At 42.8% G+C, this 15,210-nt stretch overlaps 1 protein-coding gene and 1 long non-coding RNA gene across 2 annotated transcripts in view; one reads left to right on the forward strand and one right to left on the reverse strand.

The window, feature by feature from the left end:
- The window catches only part of CD47 (CD47 molecule), a 231,861-nt gene that overhangs the window by 119,752 nt on the left and 96,899 nt on the right, over positions 1-15,210 (reverse strand). The window lies entirely within an intron of this gene.
- LOC128412834 (uncharacterized) lies at positions 1,525-10,826 on the forward strand. Its single transcript, XR_008330166.1, has 2 exons — positions 1,525-6,290; positions 9,108-10,826. It is a non-coding gene; the product is annotated as an uncharacterized LOC128412834 (long non-coding RNA).

Here is a 15,210-nt window from a genome sequence, read left to right on the forward strand (position 1 = left end):
TGGCTGCCATAAAAACAGCAGGCCTGCATTTAGTTTTCCCTTCCATCTCCATATTGTGCATGTTAAACTTATGGCATGCCCTGATGTGATTATGCTGAACTGCCCCAACTTCATAGCGGTGTCTAGGAGGGGCGTGAAAATACCAGGACAAATGTATGTTGAATTATATGTCACAGAGTGTGATACTGGGTTCACAAAAGTTAAAACAAACAGGGATAAAACAGGAAGAGAAACATGGAAACAAAATGGATAGAAGGAACCATCTCATTGTCATTTTCTGGTTCACACTGAGAAGTTATTTTTGAATGGCCCCAGGGATGGACGTGAGAGCTGCCTGCAGAAATCGATGGAGAAATCCAAGGTTTTTATATGAACTGTAATTGAGCTAGGGAAGGGGACAGATGTGTCAATGCTCAAGAGGAAGAAAAAGCAAAAAGTAACGAGAGGAGAAGAAAGAGGGATGCCGAGAGGAGAAAGTCTAGATGGATGTTAGGAGGTGGTGAGAGAGATGGGGAAGAAGATGGGTCGACTAGTAGCTCCGCTGAGGAAAACAGAACCATAACTCTTTGTGAAGGCAAGCTTTCTCCTTTGTGAGGGGTCCCTAGGGTGCCATCCTTCCACAGAAGGACAGGTGTTCCCTCAGGCCTCACCCGCTTCAAGCCACAGGCTTGGGTAATGCAAGCTTACCAGCAACCATTTGCTGTGGTGCCTCACTTGTATCCATTATAATCGCCACCAACCCAGCACAGAGGAGGCTGAATTTGCCGCCTGAGGTGAATGCCTCACCTTGCCTCATGGGCAGGCTGGCCCTGGTTACAGCACAGGGTCCAAAGCCCTCATCAATCTACTCACCCCAATGAGGGTTGATTATAATGGAAGCTGCATACGATGAACAACTTCAGCACTGATGGCTATGTTGACTTTGTTTTTGTCTCAGCTTTTCTCCGAGTAGCCCAGAGAAGCTTCCCAACAACCGTGTGGGCTGGGTGGTGACATAGCGAGCTTTGCCAACTGAGAAGAAATCTGAATTTTGGATTCCCATCCTCAGTACCACCAGTCAAGCCATTGCAGTCTGACTAGTAGACTTTATCCTTCCTCAAAGTAGGGATGAGGTTCCTCAAGCCTCTTTTGTTTCTACTTTGCACCTTCCCTTAGTATATTTGCCTATGTCCTTGGATGCTGATAATACTTCACATCTTGCTTGCCTGGAAGGAGGAAAGAGAAAGCTGTGTGGAAAAGGAAGCCTACTGTACTGAGGTAAAATTGATCGTTAGTTTTGCTGCCAGCATGTGGCCCCTCAGGGTTGCCCAGAAGGGAATGCAGCGCCTGAGCTGAAAATGATTCCCCATCCCTGCCTCTATGTCTTTGTGTCCCTCCTAAATAGGGCTTTTTTCAGCCAGAACTCAGTTCCAGCACCTCTCAGGTGGGCACCATTGCCATTCTAAGAGAACGAGGGAGTTCTAGGTGAGTTCTAGAACTACTGTATTTTTCTAGAAAAACAGCACTGCTCCTGAATAGTATACTCTTGTTTTTTACTTTAAAAACCTGTTTCCAGAAGTTTCAGGTTTCTTTTTGCAAAGACAAGTCAGTTGTTACCATTAGCCATGTAGCTGAAAATTCACAGCATCCTCACTCTGGAAATTTTATCTTTTATAAAAAGAACACTATTTGTCTATCAAGTTTGGGCAGCAAGCATAAAATTTACAAAGCTCAGTCTTTCACCACAAGCCTCTGGAGGAAGAGACCTCAGCTTTGCAACATCTTGTACTTTGTGACAAAATCTTTTGCCTGAGATTTCAATTACTTGGGTAGCAAATGACATTTTAAAGCGCCCTCCTCCCAAAAGTTGAGCTGTGCTTTTCCTTTGCCCATCACACAGCTGTGGTTTGACACAAGAACACAGAGAAGGAAACGGATTCACATGGAAGCTGAAGGCCTGTGGGCTTAACTACACGTTATTTGATGATTATTTTATTTTATTGCCTTGTAGCCATAGTCAAGAGACTTTTTCGATCCTAGGTGGGCAGGTGGAGGTATGGGGGAAGAGGCAATTTCCATCAGGATCATGGGGTTTAAAAAAAACCCTCAGCTGTGACCCCAAAGAAAATTACACAAATAGGCCACAGTTCAATTATTGGGGTGGGGGGAGCTCCCCTTAGCACCAATGGAAGAATTTCCCCCGCCGTCTCTAAATGTAGTGTGAGGGGAAATGGTGAAGGAAGGCTTAAGTCTCTCATCTCTGCATGTTGCGCTCCCGATGAAAATCTCCCTCCCATCTAGGATCTTTTTTTTTTATCCCCTGACCTGGCTGCAAGCTACATAATTAACATAACACAGGCAGGTCCTTCAGTGGTTGATTCATGAATTTATTCTTCGGTAGCCCAAATGGTGCCCTCCAAATGTTTATAGACCAGAACCCCCCTTGTCCTCACCAGTAGCCATGCTGGCTGGGGCTGAGCCCAGCAACATCCAGAGAGCACTATGTTGGCTATCCCTCGATTTACCTCTCTGCAAATCCTCCACCGTTTTCCTGTTTCCCACCACCAACTTCCATCATTCCATCAACATATAGATCATTCTACTAGAATCAACATCTTGCATTAGCCTTTAAAATGGCTGCTGAAAATGGCCACTTGGGAAGCCCCCACACCCTGCACACCAGGAGCGATCAGGATTCTATCTCTTATATGGCCTACCGCCCCCTTTTCAGGGAGAAAAAAATACTCAATGCCCCCCTGGGAAATCTACCTTCTTTAAGTGGACAAACAGAAAGATGCAGTGAGAAATTTGTGTTCTTTTATGTATCTATATTTCTACCTACGTCCTACAACATAGTAAAGAAAGATGTTGTAAATAAGTCACCATTAAGCTTAAACTTATAAAAAGGCAAACAAAGAGCCAGAGGATTTGCTGCCCCTGCAAAGCACTGCCCCACCAACCTCACTTTGATCTCAGCCAACCCCCACCTGCCCACCTTATTACAACCAATCAGAGGGGTAGGTCTGCCTGACATTGGCTCTGGCTTCACCTACTGTTGGTCTCCTGTCCATCCAATAGACAGCAGCCACAACTGCTTCAAGGCTAGCACCACATGCCAAAGGATTGCTTAGGCCTGGGCTAGACAAACAGCCGATCATTTGCTGTAACTGTTCCTAGAGTCTACTACTTCAGACTACAGGGTCTGAATGCTTCCATATTGGGTGGATGAGGTCCTACACAAAGGAAGCTAGATGTCAGAAGAGGCTAGGCTAGAATCCTTATGCCACATATGAATTTTATAGTTTGTTATTAATTTGATTTCTTAGTTTTATTTTCCAAATTTGTATACCACCTTTCATCCATAGATCTCAGGGCAGTTCACAACATAAAATGACAATATAAAAACCACAAAATACATTTGAAAGAATTGAGATCAACAACAAACCAAAAAATTGGTTGCTGTTGCTTATTTGGGAAATATTCAGTTATGTGATTACCCACCTGCAGCTTGAAATGGAGGTCCAGGAATGTTTATGCCACATGATCTGCTGTTTACATGAACAGAACTTTAGGCATTCTAATCAATATGAAATCATTTTAAGTGAGCAAAATCGATCCTTCATCTGCTAAGCAGAGTGCTCCCTGCTATAGATGGAGGCTCATATTCCATTTATGTCCTCCCAAGTCCTTGCAGACTTGTGTTTATTGAACTGCCCTGCCTTTAAAGTACTCAGTACAAAGGGGGGAAATTGTGTGGCGCTTTACAAAAACTAAAATATATTGCTTAATGATATCATGGGAGCCTGTTAAGCCTGGCGCTATGGTCTTAGAACTAGTGCATCTGCCATAGTACCCTGCTTTTTCAAATACCGATCTTCTCTTGTGTAGCCACTGGTATTCTTGATCACCCATGTGCTAGTGCAAACCAGTTTAGGACTGGGCTGTTAGGTTGCCCCATAAGCCATTATGTATTATGCTTTTGTCAGAAAGCAGCTGTTAACTGAAACACATATACTCCAATAATATGCCTCTTTATTCAGAAATCAGGCCTCGTTCTCACAGTAATAAATTTGTTTATAGAGACTCTACCACTGCAGTTCGGGTTCACAAAGTTGAATGTTCCTCTTTCCCCCCACCCCAGGCATAGGCAAACTCTGGCCCTCGATGTTTGGGACTACAATTCCCATCATCCTTGGCTATCAGGATCAGTGGTCAGGGATGATGGGAATTGTAGTCCCAAACATCTGGAGGGCCGGAGTTTGCCTATGCCTGCCCCATGCTCTGCTTAATCCCCGCTTCACATGGAAAATTATATGTTAATGAGAAAAGCCTGGGTGTTTTTTCTGATAAACTGGTTTTCTGTATAAATGTTTTGACACCCATAGAGGAACATAATGTGAACCCCCACCTATGGTCTGAGGCTAAGGCACAGATTTACAACAGCTGGTTGTGAGAATTAGGCCAATATTCCACTAGATTCAGTGGGATTGACATTTAAGTAAGCAAGCAGAAGACTTAAGTCTTAGGCAGCCTATAGGATTGGGCTTCATGTTACAAAAAAATTAAAATAAAATAGTAAGCTCTAACCCTATGTGAATTTACCAATTGAAGCCATTCGATTTAAAAAGGGTAATTGTTCTTTCTTTCTTTTTCCCATAAAAGCTTACTGACGTTGTACAATTTTGAGGCAGGTGCTCAGCGAGTCTTGTCAATCTTGTCTCAGACGTGATTGACACCTTGACGAGTCTGCCTGTAATATCCACAAGCAAAAGGAAGTGTGTCACGTTTTCAAACGTCCAGGCACCAGTGCAGATGTCGGCATGCCCCATCCTGTATGCTTCTCGTTACTTGTTGTCTGTTGGACTATAAAATTTCAGCAATTTTGAAAACCCACCAGAATGAATAGCCATTGACGAGAAATCTCTCAGCAAAATCTGAAAGCTAAATGAAAAAAAACATCTGCATTCTATTCAGGTTGTCACAGCCTTTTCAGTGGCGTTTGAATAGTTTTCCAGTTGCTAACACTGGAGGCCTGGAACACCATCAGAGTTACTATAGGGTTTTTGATGAGGATGATAAAAAATGGGGATGATTTAAAAGAGACTCGCGATGGTTTTGGTTTCAGTGACTTTGTCCAACTCACCACTGAAACAAAGGCCAAGCATGTGCAACTTGCCCTTTCTTCCTTTCATTCCTGCTTGAACTTACTTCCCTCCCTCTTTCTTTGTTGCCTGTCTCCCCTAGGACTAAATTTAGACTGTGGATTTGGAGCATGGAGCAGGGGTGCATTTAGGTCAGTGCTATGCACTGGGTGCTGAGCCAAGGGCCTTTTCAAAGCCCGGTAAGTAAGGCACTGGGCTTTGGGAAGGAGGCGTGAGGGCTCTGAAAGGGCCCTAGACTCCTTCTGTCTCCTTCCCAAAGCCTAGTTAGTGCTTTCCCAGCATTAGGAAGGAGATGGGAGGGTTCTAAGACCCTGCCTGACCCTTCGTGCCTCCTTCCCAAAGCCTTGCTTTTCTGGCTTTGGGGTAGCAGTTCAAATTTTGGTGCCATATTACCCAAGTCCATCACAGTAGGGAGCTGCTGTTTGTTTAAAGCAAGGAATAGGAACCTCAGGCCCAGGGGCCAAATGCAGCCCTCCATGCCTCACTCTCCCTAGGCCACACTTCCTCCCCAGCTACACCCTAAGTGCATAAGAAGAGGAGCAGGCTGCTGGCTCATTGAATCCAGCATCCTGTTCTCTCAGTGGCCAATCAGATGCCTGTGGTGTCAGGTGTGTGTGCAGCAGCCAGGCCCTGTGACCAATAGGATTTTGCAGGACTGGGGCCTTCCTAAGTTTGTTCTGAAGAGGCAAGGCGCGGCCACACAGGTGAGGCCAATTGGTAACTCACAGCACCTGGTGGCAAGAGCTGGGAAGGGATATAAGGTCAGCATTTTCCTTTGGCTCTTTGCCACAGCAACACGCTTTCTGCCTTACTGTGTTTGGCTTCTTGCTTCCTGATCCTTGACTCCCTGCTTCTTGATCTTCAGACCCTTGACTTCTTGACTCTTTGCTTCTTGATCCTCGGACCCTTGGCTTCTTGACTCCTGGCTCTCTGACCCTCAGACTCTTGGCTTTCTGACTCCTGGCTTCTGGTCTCCCGCTCCTGCTCCCACCCCCCATCTTGCCCCCAGTCCCAACGTCCCCAGCCGGGACTTCGATTACCAGTGAACCAGACCGTGACATGTGGGGAGCAAGATGGACATGAACACAAGAGCCCACCTACAACTCCCAGCCACTGGCATTCAGAGGCATATCACTTCTGACAGTGGAGGTAAAATATATCCATTGTGGCTAGTTGCCAATGATAGCCTTGGCCTCCATCAATCTGTCAAACCCTCTTTTAAACCTATCCAAATTGGTGGCTATCACTGCCTTCAGTGGGAGGGAGTTCCGTAGTTTAACTATGTGCTTCGTGAAGACGCACCTTTTTTCCCTTGGGCCAGATGGCTTACAGACCCTGCATTGCACCATCCCTTAGTGCTTTTGCCCGGCTGCAATGGGTCATTGAATTCTGGTGTTACATCTTGCTCAGCTGGAAGGAGGCTAGAGAGGTGTGCACACAGAAACCAGACGATTGTGCCAAGATAAAAATCACATTTGTTCTGCCCATTTTTGCTTTTGGCCCTGCCCGCCACTAGCATGCCCTCTGCCCAAAGTGTTTCCTGAAAGGGGAATGTGGCCAAAAAATGATTCCTCCCTCTGGTTTGCATCTGGCATCCTTGGGCAGCTGCTGGAGCCACAGCACCCCCACAGGCCCAGAACTGATGCCTGCCCTGAGCCTGCAAAAAAACACACACCCAAATCCTTACATGGTACTCCAAGCAGCACTGGGCAGTCAGGTCGAGCTGGCACACCACAGTCACCACATACACCTGCCAAGTCCCACTGATGGAATACTGTTTTGTCCAGGGCTCCCTGTAAAGTGTTATGTGTGTTGGTGGTGCTATCTAAACCCTTTCCAGCATTTGGCATCTTCACCCTAACCAGTTGTGGGAGCCTATTTGCCACCATTGCATCTCTGCTTTGCAGGCTTCCATCACATTTAGTTTACACGTGGTTATCTAGAAGTAAGTTTAGTCAGGACTGATTTCAGAGTATGAGTATTTGGGACTCAGGTGCTTTCAAATTAAATCAATCAACAATCTGCAGGTATCTCATAACTATAGTATCCAAAGAACATAACCCAAAATCAGGTGCATCACTGGTAGGATCCAGTTTACCAAATCCTTGTGTTTCTCTTTTCATCTTTTTCTGACTTAGATTCATAGAATTGTAGAGTTGGAAGGGACCCTCTAGTCGAACCCCCTGCAATCTTTTGCTCAAACTCACAACACTGAGATTAAGAATCTCATTCTCTACCGACTGAGTTATCGCAGGACTAGATTCCTCATCTTCCTACATATCTGGTTGAAAATGGGCAACTGGATTTTCACTCATTCTTAGGAGCCCAGTGATGAAACAACTGGAGCACATTCTAATTATTCATATTATATCACCGAAAGGAACACTATAGGAGAAGACTCCTGTCTGAAACACTGGAGAGCAACAGTCAATCAAAATAGACTATAATGAGCAATATGAAGAAATCAGGCAGCTTCCTTTGTTCCCATTTCTCGTCATAAAGTACTTTAAAAGTTCCCTTGGATTTAGACAAGATTTGCCAAGTGGCATGTGGGGAATGAGAATGGCCACCCTTCAGTGAATCCATGCAGAACTACATGCAACATGGTACATCCGTCGGAAGCTTTTATTCCTCGAGTAAATTTTGCGATCGGGCTATTAGAATTATAAACATAAGAACAGCCTGCTGGATCAGGCCATCTAGTCTAGCATCCTGCTCTCACAGTGGCCAACCAGATGCCTGTGGGGAAACCTGCAAGCACAATTTGAGTCCAAGAGCCCTCTCCCCTCTTGGGGTTTTCAAGTGGTATTCAGAAGCATTAATGCCTCCAACTGTGGCAGCAGATCACAGCCATCATGGCCAGTAGCTCCTGATAGCTCTTTCCTCCATGAATTTGTCTATTTCTCTGTCCTCTATGTATTAAAACCCGTTAGATATCCAGCTTCCACCCCATGCTAAAGCTCTCATACTTAAACAAACAGGGTGAAGTTCTCCCAAATTCGTGCATGCATCTTAAGTCCAATAATTGCTTTGTGATAATCTCTTCAGGGTACTTAAACAAAAGCCGGCCCATTAACTTCAGTAGAGTCAGGCTTGCTCTTGGCATTATTCATACTGTGCAGTTAAACATTCAAGGCAGTCTTAGATACATACTGGATTTTTAAATGTTAATGATATGATATAACCCAACACTTCAAACAACTCAAAGAAATAATTAAGGGAAATTCCATAATTTCTGGATCATCATTTTCTTCTTGCTGCTGGATTGCTTAGCCCATATTATCAAAGCTGAACAGGTTCTCTGATTTTAAACATGTGCTACACATTTTTCAGCGTATGTATGTATCTGGGATGGCTGGAATCATATAAGATAGAACGAATGACTGTCAAAATTATCAGAAAGACAATAGACTGTCAACGTGTTAATGTCAGCACAATGAATGAAAATGAATACTTTGCTTCCAAGAAATTTGGAGTAGTTTGGAGAGAAGGAATAGACTACCTAAATACATTTAAGCACTGGGTGCAATTTAGAATATTTTAGCTTCACATTAATGCGATCAAAGGGATTTCAACACAACACAAGAGTGCATCCTTTGGACATGTCACCTGTGTTTGATTCCTTTCTCCATCTAATCCAGATCAGTGTTTCTCCATCTGGGAACAGATCAGAAATTCAGTTCAGATTGTGCTTAAAGGAGAACATCCCAAATGCACACTTTCCAGAACACAGCCATTCTTCAAAATTCACACTTCTCCAAATTTTGCAATGTAGTCATCCAGCCAAGCAATGTGTACCAAAATGCATATAGTAAGGTAAAGTGTGCCTAAAATGCGCATTTTAGTGAAAATAACATAGTAAAAGGCATTGTATTAAGCAAAAATGTGTATAATTAGGCAAGATTGCATACAAAAATGTTCTTATTAATAGGAATTTGCAATGAAATGCTGGCTCATTTTCATCAGGACTTTTTTAGGGGGAGTGGTTAAACCCAAACAGATGTGGAAATGTGAACTGAATTTAATAGTGGAAAAAATGAAAAATGGAGAAGAACCAAGATTGAGAGATTTACCCTTCCCAAGAACAGATTGCAGTTATCATGCCATGTCTCGAATCTTAATCACCCTCTTGAAGATTGGTGATGGCCAAACCACTGGCAGAAATCTCACCCAACCACTTCATTATGGGCAGTTTATATGAATATTGTAATTTAGAGTTGGGGGAAACATGGTCCACTGTGACAGCAGAAGGTCTGAAAGTTGGCCCTATGATTCTTTGGACTGTGCCTGTTGCCACTTCTTTGATACTTCACAGTGAAGTCAGCCTCGCATGCTATTCTCAGCGGTAGAAAATGATTCTTATTCTTGTCATGAAAAGTCCAAGAGCGATTCTGTTCGAACGACACACCTCCACAAAACTCCAGGACTGCTTCTGCAAAATGCACAAGGCTGCCAATACACAACTGCACCCTATGCTGCCTTTGAAGTCATCTGCCCAACAGCTCAGGTGCTTTAAGAGAGGACACTGAAGGCATTTTTGGTGTTGCATCGCTTGCTATTATTGCTATGCATGAACTGCCCATCAGACCAGACTGGTGTCAACGTAATTTGGTACTTTGTAATAGAGCGCAATAGGAGAGGAAAGGCTTCCATTGGAAAAGTGTGGGCCATCACACAAGAAGCTATTTAGAGTTCAGTGTGTGAAAAATTTATAAGAGGTGATTCACACAACACTTCAATATTACTACGTCAAGCCGTGGTCTATGAATCACTCTTTTAGCAGCGTATTTCCTCTAGAGAGCCATTTGAGAAATGCCAGGGTGAGATGCTTTTCAGAAGTGCAGAGCTCTGAGTGAGTAATCTATATTTCAATTCAAGCACAACTCTGTGTTTTTGTACATTCCATGTCTCCCAACAAAATGCTATCACACCCTGAGAACCCATTGCAGTTTTCATTTCAATATATACCATTAAGCGCAAGGAGTTTAGCCATTGCAATTATGACAAAATAAACATCAAACAGAATGCCTGGAAACATCAGGTCTGATGTTGATGGCAAACTAAAGCCATAGAAAGGTGTCTGAAATAGTCCAGAGACTTGGGTAACAGGGAGGACAAATTTATATGCCGTTTTTAATATAACTGCGCAAGCGCAAAGCTTCAGAAAAGGTACACTGCCTCTTTGAAAATTAGTGTAGGAACTACAGGTAGTTCATGTTATTTTTAAAATTGTATATAAAAGTGGATGTACAAAATTCAGCAGCCTGCATTATGAAAGGCTGCTGATAATGTTCTGAGCAAATACTATATTACTGTGCACTTTGGTTTTGTAGATCTACTCTTAGATTGTATTTGTTTTGCTCCACAAAAGGTGCCTGTGTATATAGTTCATTTGTATCGCTTTCTGCAGAGTCCCTGACATATATATATAGTTATGTTTATTATAAGAATAAATGCTGTGTACAGTATGAAATACAGAGGTTTTGCTACAGTCACTGAACCCTATAATGCCATTAGGAAAATAAAGGCTTGTTTTTTTAAAAGAAGAAAAAAGTTCTTATTTATATATGAGTTATCGCCTAATGAATTGTGATGCAGTATTCCTTGTCTTTGCCTCTTCCACGACAATGTTTACTCTTCGCTATGATTAATTAGCAGGTAATAAAGTCTATTTTGTGTTTTGAAGCCAAATTGTCTACTAAGTTCTTCAGTGCTCCGTCACTTGGGGATAAAATGCTAAACCACAAATCCAGGCTTTAGTTTCCAGGCATGCATGCTGCCATCATTCACCACCATAGAGGGATAGAACTTTGAGCAGTAGTGACTTAAATGAATCGGGATGCCGTTGTGGAAGAGGAGCTCTGTGGGAGCAATGCAGCTTTGAATGTGTAGCAAAGAGATGGATCAAGCTGCATGGATTCAGTTGCAGTCTTCTAATCATCTTCGAGATAAGAAACTAAGCTGATTCTTGCTGGATCAAACCAAAGGCTCACGCCGTCCAGCATTCTTTCTCCCACAGTGACTAACTAGGACATAAAGACAAAAACTGTGTGTTCAGGCTTTGTTTGTTTTTAATTAATGTGATACAATTTATTATGGTTCTATACTGCATTTTAATGATTTCTGCTGTTGTTGCTTGTGAGCCACCCAGATAACTTCAGCTATGGGACAGCTATACAAACGGGATTTTTTACTTTAGAGAAAAAGTGAGAAAGAAGATTAGAATATTACATATGGCTACATAATAGTTTTTTCTCCCTTTTTCATAACACTAGAACTTGTGGACATTCAATGAAGCTGAATGGTGGATGATTCAAGACAGATAAAAGAAAGCATTTCTTCATGTCACATACCGTTAAATTATGGAACTCACACTTTCAGGAGGCAAGTGATGGCCACCAACTTGGATGGCTTTAAAAGAGGACAAATTAATGGAGGAGAAAGCTATTGACAGCTACTAACCATGATGGCTATGCTCTGCCACCACAGGAGGTCAGAGTGCTTTTGTGCTTGGGTTCTGCTTCCAGATTTCCCACATGCTCTAGTTATCTCCTGCTTGGACTACTGCAATGCACTCTATGTGGGGCTACCTTTGAAGATGATCCGGAAACTACAACTAATCCAGAATGCGGCAGCTAGACTGGTGATTGGGGGCGGGCTCCGAGACCACATAACACCGGTCTTGAAAGACGTACATTGGCTCCCAGTACGTTTCCGAGCACAGTTCAAAGTGTTGGTGCTGACCTTTAAAGCCCTAAATGGCCTCAGCCCAGTATACCTGAAGGAGCGTCTCCACCCCCATTGTTCTGCCCGGACACTGAGGTCCAGCGCCGAGGGCCTTCTGGCGGTTCCCTCACTGCGAGAAGCTAAGCTACAGGGAACCAGGCAGAGGGCCTTCTTGGTAGTGGCACCCACCCTGTGGAACTCCTTCCCACCAGATGTCAAAGAGAAAAACAACTACCTGACATTTAGAAGACATCTGAAGGCAGCCCTGTTCAGGGAAGTTTTTAATGTGTGACACTTTAATGTATTTTTTATCTTTGTTGGAAGCTGCCCAGAGTGGCTGGGGAAACCCAGCCAGATAGGCGGGGTACAAATAATAAATTACTATTACTATTATTACTATTACAGGCACCTGGCTGGTCACTGTGAGAGCAGGATGCTAGACTAGATGGGCCATTGGCTTCATCCAGCAGGCTCTTCTTAAGTTCTTATGAGTAGTAGCCAATATAGTAGTAGTTGTTGGGATACTGCCAGGGAGATAAAGTCCATCTGAGCCCCCAAGCTCGGTGCCGGACGATGCATCGACCTCCCGTAGTCAGGCAATATCAGCAATCAGCGGCACGAAGCCTCAAGAAAAGATAGCCACATTCTTGGACTTGTGCACACTCTATCAGCAGAATTCACACAGCAAAAGGTGCACAGCAGGAGAGCATATTTACAGTTTATTCAGCGTTAGTCAGAACAAAGGAAGACATGACCGTCTGCGCCGGCTGCTCAGGCAACAAGAAGAAAAACGAAAGGAACTGACAACATAAACATCCTGTGAGACAGGAAATACGCAGGCTGTGACACAAACATCCTGCTCCCTTTTAAGGTGGAACGGAAATATCCTAACAGTAATCCTAGTAGTAGTAATAATAATAGTAATCCTAGTAGTAGTAATAATAATAATAATAATAATAATACCTTTATTGTCATTGTACAACCTGTGCACAATGAAATAAGATGCTTCAGGAAGGTATCTAATCCCCCTTTAAAGCATTCTTAAATTAATGGCCTTCATCAAATCTGGTGGTAACAAGTTTAACTATGAGCTGGGTGAAGAAGTACTGTACTTGGAAGGCACTCTGAGGGTAATCGAGTCTGATCCCCTGCAATTCAGGAATGTCAACTAAAGCACCCATGACAGATGGCTATCAACCTCCACTTAGAAACCTCATAGGAAGGAGAGTCCACCACCTTCTGAGGGAGTCTGTTCAGCGGTCAAACAGCCCTTTACCATCAGGAAGTTATTCCTGATGTTTAGTCAGAATCTCCAAGTTTTAATGGGAAATTTTCTATGCACTTTCTCCATCCAATGCATAATTTTATCGTGTTTTCGATTATTTGCCTCTTTTTTCTAAATCAAACGCTGTAACATTTCCTTATGAGGGAGTTGCTGCAGCTCCCTGCTCATTTTAGCTGCCCTCTCTTGGCACCATTCCCAGCTCTGTGGTATCTTTTTTGAGATGCAGCAACCAGAACTATACACAGTATCCAAGTGCAATCGCACTATAGATTTGAATAATGACATTATGATATTGGCAGCTTTCTTTTCGATCCCTTTCCTAATGAGCCCTACCATGGAATTCATCTCCCTCACAGCTGTTACACACTGGCTCAACAGCATACCTAAGCTACCCACCATGACTCCAAGATCAATTTCCTACTCAGCCATCGCATCCTCAGACCCCCATCAATGTGTGCGCATCTCTTTACATTTAATTATGCTGAACTGTTTGCTTACACTGACCTTGCATTTGTAATTTTATTGATCAGTCACCCATTTGGGAGAGTCCCTTTTGCAGTTTTCTGCAGATCCCTTTTTCTTCTTATCACCCTGAATAATTTGGGTCATCAACAAAGTTGGCTACCTCATTGCTCTTCCCTAACTCCAGGTCATTTATGAACAAGCTGAAAAAGCACCAGTCTAAATCCTTGGGAGACCCCACTACTTAAACTTCTCAAGAACTTGGGATCAGGTTAACCAAGGAATCACCTCTCCCTTGTTAAAGCTGAGGTGGTGGTGGGGACTGCTATTGTGATTTTGTTATTATTCCGCTGTCTGCTATCATGCTTTCTATTACGTTTTTATTATTGATGTTCCATAAAATGTGTTCTTAATGTTGTACACCGCCTTGAGAACTTTTGATAAAGGGCGATATATAAATTGAATAAATAAAATAATAATAATATCAGATGAGGCTACTGCTGAAAGTACCACATGCCTTAGAGGTGCATTTAGTTTGTACTAGCAACTGGACTTTTTAGTGTTGCAGCTTCAGCCCTCTGGAATCAATTACCAACCAAAATTAAACATACACATCCTGTTATTCGTTTATTGAATTTATATCCCTAACTTCCTTCCAAAGGAGCCCAGGGTGGGATATAAATTCCCAATGAGGTGCCTCTTAAAGAAGTTTTCTTGTAAAATATGAATAGTGCACCTGTAGAAATAGTACTTTTCATTCATAGAGTGTGTGGGAAATGCTTTAATTGTTTTTTATATTTTGGGGTTTTTTTGTATTTTCTTTTATTTATAACTCATATACCACTTTGATGGCCTCAGGTAGTTTAAACACTTTAATGATACAATCTCTCCATTGTGAAAACTGTCCCTTTATTCCTACTCGCTTTTCTTTAGCCAGTTACTGATCTGAATGATGATCTGCTCTTCTACCCACGACTATTACGTTTGTTCAGGAAACTTTGTTGAGAAGTTTTGTCAAACATTTTTTTTTATAAAAGTCCAAGATCTAAGTAAAGTGGAGAATCCTTATGCACATGTCCAAGATGGAAACTTCTGGTGAATTCTAAAATGTTAGCAAAACAGGACTTGCCTTTGAAGAAGCCGTGTTGATTCTTCAGCTTCATGGGAACTTTGTTACAGTTTGTTAAATGTTGACATTGCTAAAACATAATGGTCCCGAGGTAGCAAACTGAGTAAAAGCACCACAGCTTTCTCACCAGATGAAACACCATTATCACTATGAGTTTTAACACAATGAGAACAGAATGAGTGTCTATGGAAAAACACATAGATGGGTAATCTCTTCCTTCCATTGAAACAGAATGATTCAGTAATAAGAGACGGAGCAACAATTACCAAAAAGTATCAAACCAACCTTGGCTGTGCATTTCACAATGTTTTAGGATGTATTTAAGAAACGAGGAAACTTCTCCACATATGCTAAGCTGGTTATCTGTTTTCACATTTCCTGCTGAGGCCTGGAAATACGGCTTGAAAAGCTGGCATTGCGTTCACTTCAGAAAGAACCATTTCTATCCTGCCAAAGAGACAGGCAAC

Source organism: Podarcis raffonei, chromosome 4 (genome assembly GCF_027172205.1).
Source record: "Podarcis raffonei isolate rPodRaf1 chromosome 4, rPodRaf1.pri, whole genome shotgun sequence".
Lineage (NCBI taxonomy): Eukaryota > Metazoa > Chordata > Lepidosauria > Squamata > Lacertidae > Podarcis > Podarcis raffonei.